Source organism: Pleurodeles waltl, chromosome 12 (assembly GCF_031143425.1).
Source record: "Pleurodeles waltl isolate 20211129_DDA chromosome 12, aPleWal1.hap1.20221129, whole genome shotgun sequence".
Classification (NCBI taxonomy): domain Eukaryota; kingdom Metazoa; phylum Chordata; class Amphibia; order Caudata; family Salamandridae; genus Pleurodeles; species Pleurodeles waltl.
This window is the reverse complement of record NC_090451.1, coordinates 368973312-368985667: the sequence shown is the minus strand read 5'-3', so window position 1 is coordinate 368985667 and position 12356 is coordinate 368973312. Positions and strand designations below refer to the sequence as shown.

The 12356-nt window shown below is 47.4% G+C and overlaps 1 protein-coding gene across 1 annotated transcript in view; it reads right to left on the bottom strand.

Moving 5' to 3' along the window:
• The window catches only part of SHCBP1 (SHC binding and spindle associated 1), a 207191-nt gene that overhangs the window by 164944 nt on the left and 29891 nt on the right, over positions 1 to 12356 (bottom strand). The gene's annotated exons all lie outside the window — the stretch shown is intronic.

Here is a 12356-nt window from a genome sequence, read left to right as displayed (position 1 = left end):
AAGTCTAGGATCGGCCTTAGACGACCGTCCACTTTGGGTATCAGGAAATATCTTGAATAACACCCCTGACCCCTTTCCTGCAACGGTACCAACTCTATAACACCCTTTGCCAACATGACTACAACCTCCTGTTGCAACAACAGAAGATGTTCTTCTGAACAAAAGGAGGGACGGGGAGGGAAGGGAGGAGGAAACTCCTGAAAGGGGAGAGCATAGCCCTTTTCCACAATTCCTAGCACCCACAAGTCTGTTTTAATTGACCTCCATTGCTGCAGAAAAAGACTCAATCTTCGCCCTGCAGGAGAAGTGTGACTGATAAAGTGGGGAAAACTAGGGCTGCTTCTGCTGTTGTCCACCAGAGGAGGATGAAGAAGAAGAGAGCTGCTGGGCTGAACCTCTAGCCCTACCCCTACCTCGCACTCTGAAGGCACGATAGGGCGGGTTGGCAGGTTGTTGGGCATAAGATTGAGACCTACGAAAGGCAGAACCTCTAGCAAACCCTCGAAAAGGCCTGTACAATGTAGCAGAAGGGGTCTGCAAACCCAGGGACTTAGCTGTAGCCCGACAGTCCTTAAACCGTTCAAGGGCAGAGTCTGCCTTGTCCCCGAACAGCTTTTCCCCATCAAATGGAAGGTCCATTAAAGTGGATTGTACATCCGACGAGAAGCCCGAAGACCTAAGCCAGGCATGCCTTCTCGTAGCCACCGATGTTCCCATGGCACTGGCAATAGGATCCGTAGTATCCAGGCCAGATTGAATTATCTGCTGTGCAGCAGCTTGCGCATCCAAGAAAAGGGCCCCAAAAGATTTTTGCACTTCCTGTGGCAGATCTTTTGCCATCTCCTTAGCAGAGTCCATTAGGGCATGAATGTATCTGCCTAGCACACAAGTGGAATTGGTAGCTTTCAGGGCCATGCTGCAAGAGGAGTAAATTTTCTTTGAGGATTGCTCCATCCTCTTGGATTCTCTGTCTGTTGGAACACCAGGGAATGTACCAGGGGCAGATTTTGCAGAACATGACGCCTGAACCACCAAACTCTCCGGAGTAGGGTGACGAGATAGAAAAACTGGATCTCCTGGGGCACTCCTATGCCTTCTCGCCACTGCCCTGTTCACCACAGGAGATGTCACCCGCTTTCTCCACAGGTCCATAATAAGCTCAGTCAAAGCCTCATTAAAAGGCAACAAAGGGTCAGCACTGGAGGAAGAAGGATGAAGAACCTCTGTGAGCAGGTTAGTCTTAACTTCTGCCATGGACAAAGGCAAATCCAGATAGTCAGCTGCCTTCCTCACCACCGCATGGAAAGAGGAGGCCTCCTCAGTAAACTCCCCCGGAGAAGCAATGTCCCACTCCGGGGAAGTATCCAAACCTAGCAGTGGCAAGTCCCTGGAAATCATCAGAAGGCTCTATCTCACCTTCCTCAAGCCTTCTGTATTCCTCTTCCTCCAGAAGCCTCAACGCCTTCCTTCGAGATCTTAAATGTGTCTCCAGAGCCGGCGTCGACAAAGACTCCATCGATGATCTCAGACCTTGAACCGGTTCCGGAAGGCTCCCCGATTCAACCGGCGCCAGAGCCGGCCCGAAGTCGGCAGATGACCTCCTCGACGCCGAATGTACAGAAGGAGATGGCGCCGGTCTGGATGAGGCCACCAATGACGCCGGATGGCGCGGAGAAGGAGTCGGACGAGAAGCCGACGGATCCAAGGTCCCCGGCGACGAACCACCAGGCTCTGTAGGGCAGAAGGGCATGAATGGAGCAGCCCTGTACGACGCCGGTGAGCCCAAATTGAATGCCAATGGCCCAGTGGGACCCGCCGGTGCACCAGCAGGGGCCATGGATTGAAAAACAGCATACATCGCATTCAAAAATGCGGCCGGAACCGTCCCTGGAGTCGGGAAAGCCGGATACTGCTGTGTAGACGTCTGGGGAACATCAGGATCCCTCGGCGCCGGTGAGAAGCGAGGACTACCTTGAGTGACCTCATAAACTGAAGGCGCCGGTGACAACCCCGGACTCTCCGGCTGAGGTGTGACCGTAGGACTCATCTCCCACATCTTCTGGCGGCGTGACGAACGAGATCTCGACCTCGAACGACTCCTCGATCGGCTCCGCTCCGAACTGCGCCGAGAGTCATGACGGCGCCGAGAGTCATGATGACGCCGCTTCTTATGTTTTTTGGGAGAAGCATGGGAAGAAACCTTCTTGTGTTCCTTCTTATTTGCCTTGGCCAAGAAGAGCTTCGCTTCACGTTCCTTCAGAGCTTTCGGATTCATGCTCTGGCACGAAGAACACCCTTCCACATCATGCTCGGAGCTTAAACACCAAATACAATCCGAATGGAGGTCGGTCACTGACATCCGACCCCCGCATTCTCTACACAGCTTAAACCCAGACTTCTTCGGAGGCGACATTGTAACTTCAAGAGATCGCTACAGTAACCAACGGGCCAGGAAGAAAAAACAGTTGGAGTCGAATGCACGGAAAAAGGAAAAACTGACGCTAGTACGCCGATGGGAACCTCTTATTGGCACGTTGACGTCAGACGGAGTCACGCAGAGCCGTGCCATTATGACGTCGACAGCTAGGAAGAAGACTTTCCGTCGGATGCTGGCGCAAGGATCGAATTCATAAGGTGAGGAATACACAGGTAGCTGTATCCATCAGAAGGGAAGGTTTTGGGTACACTTGCCAAGTCGAATTTATAGTTAAAACTGCGCACACAGACACTGCAGTGGCAGGTCTGAGACATGATTACAGAGCTACTTATGTGGGTGGCACAACCAGTGCTGTAGGCCCACTAGTAGCATTTGATTACAGGCCCTGGCACCTCTAGTGCACCTTTCTAGGGACTTACTAGTAAATCAAATATGACAATCATGGATAAACCAATCAACAATACAATTTACACAGAGAGCATATGCACTTTAGCCCTGGTTAGCAGTGGTAAATTGCTCAGAGCTCAAAAGCCAACAGCAACAGGTAGGAAATAATTAGGAGGCAAAAAGATTGGGGATGACCCTGCATAAGCAAAAAAGTCCAACAGTGAGGGAGCGCAAAAGTAATGTAACCTACTCGGTGGACCTAAAGACTCCCAGGAACCCTTTGAGAGTCCTTCAGGTCAATCACCTCAAGCTACACTGTGAGAGGTCTGAGCTAACCATGCTCCTACTCACTGATGATGGGAAGGAAGAGGAGAGTGAATCTCTCCAAGACCTCTTTTCTGCTAAGGAGCAGGATGGGTCAGTGGAGGTTGTCAGCCTCTCGCCTACCCTGACCCTATACCAGACGTCCAGAAAAGAAAAGAGTCCAGGTGCAGAAGCAGGGTGGTTGAAGTCCCTGAGACTTTAAATCAGGAGGCCAGTTAACTAGCCCTTCGAGTCACTCTGGATTCTGTGTTTGAGAGATGCAGGTCCAGTCCTTCTCACTCCCAGGCAAAACAGCAGCAGGTCAGCCAAGCAAAGCAGGAGTTCAGCAGAGTAGCAGTCCTTCAGCAGCACAGCAGTCGTTCTTCCTGGCAGAGTATCCATAGGTGCAGAAGTTTACTGAAGTGGTGGTGTCAGAGGACCAGTACTTATACCAATTTGGGCCTGTTAAGTAGGGGAGACTTCAAAGAAAGGCCTTTGAAGTGCACAGAGTTCCTGCCCTTCCTGTCCTGGCTCCACACTCACTAGAGGGCATTGTGCAATCCTCTGTGTGTGGACATCACAAAGCCTATTCAGGTCTAAGTGAGGCTGTGCCCAGCTCCTCTCTCCCATCCTGCCCAGGATGGCCCATCAAGTCACTCCTACATTCCCAATGCGTGTGGCTCTCTAGGAGGAATATACTAAGCTCAGCTGTCATCCCAGACAGTGAGCCGAGAGGCAAAAAAAAGTCAACTTTCCAAAACTGGCATTTTCAGAATTGCATTTTAAAATTCGACCTCACCATAAGTTGTGATTTTAAATTTTGATTCCAGAGACACAAAACTTGCCAAATCTCTCTCTTTCCAAGTGGAAGATGTACCTTTAAAAGGTTTTAAGGCAACTCCAATGTTATCCTAAGGGAAAGATAGACCTAGCAGTAATGAAAAACTAATTTTACAGCATTTCACTATAAGGACATGTAAAACTTCAAAGTACATGCCCTACTTTTTAAGCACACTGCAACCTGTCCTTGGGCCTACCTTAGGGGTGACATAATTATTAAAAAGGAAGGTTTGGGCCTGGCAAATGATTTATTTTGCCAGGTCAACATGGCAATTTAAAACTGCACATACAGGCTCTGCAGTGGCAGGCCTGAGACATGTTTGAAGGGCTACTTAAATAGGTGGCACAATAAGAGCTGCAGGCCCACTAGCAGCATTTATTTTACAGGCCATGGGCACATGAAGTGCACTTTACTAGGGAAGTACAAGTAAATTAAATATCCCAATTGGATATATGCTAATGTTACCATGTTTTAAAGAAAAAGCACAAGCATTTTAGCACTGGTTAGCAGTGGTAAAGTGCACAGTTCTAAGGCCAACAAAAACAAATTCAGAAACAAAAAAAATCCAATCCACCCCACTCTACTGCAATCCAATCATACAGACTACCTCACCTGACTCCAACCCCCTCCACCCTATTCCACCCCACTGTATGACACTGCACTCTATGAGACTGTCTGCCACTGAACTCTACTCCCCTCTACAACACTCTGCTCCAAGAAATCCACTTTACAACACTGCTCCCCCACTCCACAACACTAACTTTAAGGGCTGCTGAACAGCAGCCACACTGGTATACAACATGGCAAAAACACATTGCCAAGCCAATAGCTCTTGTATAGGCGAGACCTAGCGGCTTTGCTAATGTTTGGTGTTGACACCCCACCCTTTTTTGCCTGATTTCACTGACCTTAGGCCTCTATGTGCTTTAACTGTGCTAAAGAAAAGTAAAGCACCTGTGCTACTGCCCCTGAAAGAAAAAAAAAAACACTTTCTGCACATTGGAACTCCTTTTGCCTATTTAACTTCCCTATACCTCCACTGTAAATGGTGCCTAAAATGCACCCATCACATTGAAGGTTACATGTCTCACGTGGACTGTAATGTGTATATACATCACCAACATATATGACAAAAGTATGTTTCAGCCAGGACCACTACTGTGCTCTGGCTAGACTGCAGTTCAAATGCACTGCAATGACAAACAGGAAAAAGTGGCTTTGCGATGTAGGAAAAAGCTATTCAATACATTCATAAACCATCCCTAAAGTGCGCCTTATGAGCCCACATGGCAAGGTGCTTATATATAAAAGTAGGGTACATTAGAGGGGGCGTGGCCGGCAGCCGATGAGGCTGCAAGCTTTCTGCGGAGCTCCGGAGCTGAACCGGGGCCCGGCCGGCATATCTACAGCACTGAAACCAACAATTTAACAGCGGACCACCGTGGGCCCTTCCGGAGTTCGGCTGGACCTAGATGTGCTACTTTTTCTTGAGCATTGCACCCTATTAGAGGAGAGTTTTGTGAAACTCTTGGTCGGCCGGAGAAAGTTGCGCGAAAACAAAATGGCGACCGCGTCCTACGCGGCGCCCATGGAAAGCCAGGGAACGAGAGGAAACCCCTGCGCAAAAGCAGCAACCGGAGCTCGAAGAAGAGTCCAAAAAAGTGCAACAGAGAACCCGGTGAGTGAAAGAGAGCGGTGCAGCGCCGCCGGAAGATGGGGAGAGCGCGGAGGGCCACCACCGGCGTCGAGGTATGGAAAAGAAAAGAAACAGCTGATCACCGGGACCAGTTTGACACATGGGAAGACTCGTGGGCCACCGCCGCATTTCCAATCTGCACTGACCGGAGATCACTCATTACTGGCTCATAGAGACAGGGGAAAAACCAGAACTATCCCATCGAAGGACCTCTAACACCCGCAAGCACAGCGGGACCCCCCCCCCATTTCAAGAATCGGACCCACGAACCACTACACCCGCATGACTCTGTAGCTGAAGAAGGGTCCGAGGAGCTGGAACAAAATACCCCCGCTTCGGGGCCTGAGTGGTAAAGAACCTGAGACACTACTTACTGAGGCGAACCCGCGACCCGTGGGACCTCCCACCTGACTCACCGCTCTGATTCAGAACCTCGTGCTGGCCTCGCCGAGAAACAAACGCATCAACGAGAGGCGAGGCACAGCAGCGTGTCCCGGACGCGGCCCTCGGATCCCTCCCTGAAGGTTGGAGCCGACCCCCCTGGACGCACACTAGATAACTGACAAGTCAAAGCCAAGGGAGTATTCATTAACAGCAGAGGGTCTACACTGAAGGATCTCAATGGTAAACAGCTATAAACACCCGGTACACCCCAACCTGCACCACGAAACCAGAACCCGTATGAACATCCCAAGCAGAACGAGCAAGAGGGCGCAGAGTGAGGGGCGGGGAAGACCCGAACACCCCCCGTCAATGATAGAAACTTGTGGTCAGTGATAATTGGATGGGGAAAAAGACAGGCAACCAGAGCAGAAACCGCTAAGCCAGACCCCTGCACTGGAAAAATTTGCACAACTCACCCACTTTATCCACTGCACAGTTCCAGCCATGGGGAAACCCAAGGAGCGAGATGATCAGGCCCAAACGGAATGTACATCAAACCACCCAGTCCTCCAGCCAGAACTCCTCACACTGCCCTACCACTCAAGAAGCAAAGTTAGATACGATACTCCTGGCTATCAAAGAATCACGCGAAACACTCGAGGGGAAAATAGACCACCTCTCATCTGAACTCTCACTACTCAGAGACAATCACCACAAATTGAAAGAAAGAGTGGACACAAGTGAAAAATCTTTAACCAATATTGACCTCAAGCAACAAACTGCATCCAAAGAGTAACACTTGACTTGCTGAATTAAGGCATTAGAAACCAGAGCGGAAGATGCCAAAAACCATGCACGTAGGAATAACCTTAGACTTATTGGAATACCGGAAGGCATGGAGTCCTCAGCAACCAGCACCGAGGCCTTTCTGGAAGAATGGATAAGAACTAGTATGGCACCAGAGGGCCGGACGGCATACTTCGCAATAGAAAGAGCACATAGGATCCCCAACAAAGCACCGCCTGCGGGAGCTAGGCCACGCACAATCACAGCTAAACTGTTGCATTACAAAGACCGAGACCACATCCTCGCCCAGTCAAGACAACTAGGTGAAATATTATGCAACAACCAACGGGTCATGATCTTCCCGGACTTCACGAGAGAGACCCAGATGCAGAGGGCTTCTTTGCACGGCACAAGCGCACTCTAAGAGACAATGGGATTAAATATGCAATGCTCTTCCGTGCCAAGCTCAGAATAGAACACGAAGGCAAAACACGTTTTTTCTCTTCTCCAGAGCTGGTGGAGGAATGGCTAGAGTCTTTGAACCTGACCCCGTCAACGATGCCCTCCGGCCCCCTCATTGAGCCGAAGAAGAAGCGCAGCCACTCATTTAGACGGATCACGGAAGCGCCCCCCCCCCGTAAGCACCAATCCTTACGAGAGATGCGAGATGCTGTAGAAGCGGCAGTGGCCCTCAGCAAGGGACCTAACCCTAGACACCGAACATCGAGCAACTTGTCAGATCCTGACTCCAGCAGAGGGGGCTCCTCCATATCTTCTAGAGACACGGCCTCTAGCCTACCTAGAATAACACCAGGAACATCTGAAGAAATCATCTGACGCCAACAAGAGTGGGTCCTCTGATCCGTGAGTACTTAAGATAAAAACGTATAAACCCGATTAGGATCCTTACCCAGCAGTTGGACCGGGACAAAAATTGTTGATTCTTGGGATAAAAGAGCGCATTATTCTGATCCTACCATTTCGAGGCCGGGCCCCGGGAAAAGCCCGGGACGCGCACTCTCGGTCCTTTCCACGCCCCCCTCCTATAGGATTATAGAACTGGAATGCTATCAGTTTTGACGGGAAAAGTTTCTGTAACCGGCCCTGGGGAGTGGGAGTTGGGATTTCTGTTTTTTCAATTAGTTATAAGGGAACTTCGTGCACTGAGGCCTAGAATGGAAGACATATCTAGTCCCAAACTTTTACTAGAAAGTTGTAGCGAAAAAGCACCCCTAAAGCACACCTACATTATCCACCAACAACTAGTGAACCAAGTCCATGACTTTAAACTACAAGCTAATAACCTGGAATGTTAGGTGGTTAAATAATATAGCTAAGCGATATAAAGGTACACAGCTACATCAAACGCAGAGGGGCACATATTGCTATTTTACAGGAAACCCATTTAATAGAGCAGGAAGTGACGGCACTACGGAAAAGGTGGAGAGGCCTAATATTTGCCACTAACTACTCGGCATTTGCGAGAGGAGTACTAGTTTGGATACGCCCTGGCATCCCTTTTCAAGCATTACATACATTCATAGATAAAGATGGTAGATATGTAGTTATCTCGGGCAGACTAGATGGGAGAGGAAAAACCATCGGAGGCCTCTATGCCCCGAACCAAGACCAGAAGAAATTCTTTGACAAAATGTCTGGGGAGCTGAGTCCGATTCTGGCGAATCCGAAAATAATAGTAGGTGACTTTAATTGCATTTCTGATATTACGATGGACAGATCACACACCCCCTCTCACAGACTCAATCTATAAAAGCAGCTAAGGCCCTTTCAGAATGGCAACAAGGCTGGCAAATCAGAGACTGCTGGATACACCTCTACCCACATAATAGAGAATATTCCTTTTATTCTGCGGTTCATGACCTACACGTAAGATTAGACACAATACTAGTCTCCCTGGAGCTACAACCCGTTGTAACTTCAGCTGAATACCCGAGCCGAACCATATCCGATCACAACCCCTTATTAATATCAATTAATTGGCATAAAGAAAAACCAGTAATACCCACTTGGAGACTCAGTACTGAGATATTAAAGGACAAGGCCTTTAAACATCACCTCCTCAATAGTATCAACGAATACTTCAAACTAAATGCAGGAACTGCATCCTCTAGAGCACTTGAATGGGAAACCTTTAAAATAGTAACTAGGGGTAATTGTATTGGGAAAAGTATTGGAGTGCGCAGATCTATCGCAACAGAGCTTAATAAATTAGAAGACTCCCTAAGAGATACTGAGTGCAAGCTCCCCTCTAACCCTGAACTGTCCTCTCTTTTGAGGGAAACTAAAACAAAAATAATAGGAGGAGAACATTAGACTCTCTCGCTTCAACTATAAGCAATACTTAAGTAGACAGCATGCGGAAGGGGATAAAGCAAGCGCTCTTCTGGCTTTGCTAGCTAAACCCCCCAAACATCAAACTATTATCCTTGAAAAAGAGATAGATCCTGAGATTAGAGTACTTAGCCAAAAAGAAATTAATAATTTATTCTTTGAATACTACTCCTCTCTATATGCCCCAGCTCCCGAAACAATTAATTGTACCCAGATCGGGGAACTTGAGTCACTGAGGCTCCCTAGATTGGAAGCTACAGAAAGTACAACCCTAGCAGCCCCCATCTTGATTGCAGAAATCAAAACTGCAATACAAAGCATGGCAAAGGGTAATATGCCAGGAGCAGACGGCCTCCAGTCAGAGTTCTATCAGCTATATCAGGACACTTTAGCACCAAGACTTTGCACACTATATACAGAAGCTTGGCAAAATAACAAATTACCGCATTCCACTAATGAGGCCATAATGATTCCCTTATTAAAACCAGACAAACCTGCTACCGATGTCCGCTCTCAATGCTGAATTTAGACTATAAAATATTAAGTAGAGTACTAGCTAACAGACTTTTACCACACATGACCTCTTTGAATCACCAGGATCAATCGGGATTTATCCCACTACGCAGCACAGCGTTAGACATCAGGCGATTAATATCACTTCTTCATTCCCTGCCTGGCACCTTGTCACAAGCTGCTATAATCTCAATAGACATCGAAAAAGCTTTTGACAGCCTGAGATGGGATTACCTAGAGCAAGTCATGTTAAAACTTGGACTGGGAGAGGGCTTTGTCCGATGGACGAAATTGCTATACACAAACCCCACAGCAAGAGTACGCACGGGCAACACCTTCTCTGAGCCTTTCATTGTGGGAAGAGGGACTAGACAAGGCTGCCCACTCTCCCCTCTTTTATTTGCAATCGCAATAGAACTCCTTTGCACAAACTGCAAGATCCAAAGGTCACTTTGAAGGCATCCCAATTAACAATTGGACACACCACATTTCGCTATATACTGATGACATGCTATTATTCCTTAAAAACTTGGTGGCGGATCTCCCTGGGGTGATAGAAATGCTAGATAATTTTGGCTCGGCCGCGGGACTCAGGATTAATTGGAGAAAATCCTCCATCTTCCCAACCTCCAAAGACACCCCGAAACCCCCTGACACTAAGGGCTTACCCTGGGCCTCATCCACCTTCAAATATCTTGGAGTCAATATCTATCATTCAGTAGAAGATTTACTAGAAGGGAACATACAAATCAGGGGAATTAAAGCTAGCATGCAACTCTGGAGCACCTTACCCCTTACAGTCGCTGGAAGAATTGCACTGATTAAAATGATAGTACTGCCCAGGCTTTTACACTTCTTCTCCTTGCTACCCCTGATAATTCCCGGCTCGATATTGAAAAGTGCGGAGTCATTAATTGCAAGCTTCATTTGGGGTCCCACTAGACACAGAATAGCACTTCAGACCCTACAAAAACCTACCTCGCAGGGGGGACTAGCTGCACCTAACTTGGAAATCTACTATTGGGCGGGACAAATGCAATGGTTAGCAAGACTGATTAGCAAACCCCAAATCGCAGCTGACATACAAATACCATTAACCTGCCCATTAAGCAACATCCCGCAAATAATACTGATCCCCAGGAAACAGAAAGAGCTGCTTCCTATAGAATGGGAATCCATCAGACACTGCTGGGAACAGTACCTCAAACGCTCCCGTTTAAAAACACCTTATGCCCCTGAAATCCCTTTGGAGGCTCTGAATTGCTTCCCAAATAAACAAATCTTCAAACATATTAACAAACTGACCCCGTTCAACATCACAAAATAGGTGAGCTTTATGGTAATGGGAAACTTCGCCCCTTTGTGGAGCTGCAAGAGCAGTTTGATCTCCCTCCTGGATTGTTTCTCACACGTACTGCCATTGTAAGAATCATTCAAAAAAATATTGGGCAAGGGAACCTGTGAACCCCCAGCCCATAAGGGATGCAAACTCCTATGCTCAATGGGCGAGCAGAGGAGGTTAATCTCTGGTATATATAAACTCTTGCAAGGTGACACCTGCACTCCGCTAAATAAACTCAAGATAAAATGGCATAATTACCTTGACATGATATTAGAAGACAATCAATGGGCCAGAATTACATCCCACGTCCACACTATCTCTAGAAATGCAAGATTTAAATTGATAAATGTATATATTTTCCACAGAGCTTACCTAACTCCTAAAAGGATAGCCAAAATATATAATACAAATAAATCTGATTGCCCACGTTGCTCTGATCCAGCAGCAGACATAATACATGTTTTGGAAATGCCCCCTAATGAGCGCATACTGGTCGGAAGTATTCGGGAAGCTAGCTGGCCGCACTGATAGAACGCTATCACCTACCCAGATAGCAGCAATCCTGGGGGACTTCCCACGCCCATCGACACATAAGGTGTCAAACAAATTCATAGACCTAGCTTTGACATTAGCGAGGAGAGAAAAGACATTACATTGGAAGGACCCAGGTGGCCCACTAATAACTAGATGGCTAGGTGCACTAGTAAAATGGGCCGAAATAGAGGGCACAGTACTAATGAAAGAAGCATCCCGAGGCCAAAGACCCAGAGAGAGTGTTACACAAAGGGACTTACTGCTTGAAAACTTAAAACTGGCTGATGACCCCTCCTCGGATGAAGACAACTCTTTATCGAACTCAGACTCCGAACACGCCGCTACAACTACTTAATAACAACGCCGGAGCGTTGACCTACCTCGAGACTTTGGAGACTTTTCATCATAAGAAATATATTGAAGGACAGTGCGCGATGGGGGGGCGGGAAGGTTTAAGTTGATGGGGAATTCTACAAAAAGTGTTTTGATTCATGTTATCACCCTTATAAAAGTAATAAAAGATATATAAAAAAATAAAAAAAAGTAGGGTACATTACACATAGGACCTAGTGTGCCCTTACAGTGAAATAGGCTTTGCTAAAGATTTTTGGGAACAGGTCTACACAAGATATATATTTTTTTAATTTCCTAACTTAACTTAAGGGGAAAAAGCACATTTGTAAAGATGAACTGTGTTCTGCCAGAGTCAAAACTAGCATATAACTAGTTTTGCCACCCAAAACCTCCACAGCTGTAACACACACTCTTGGCTGAAAGAGGG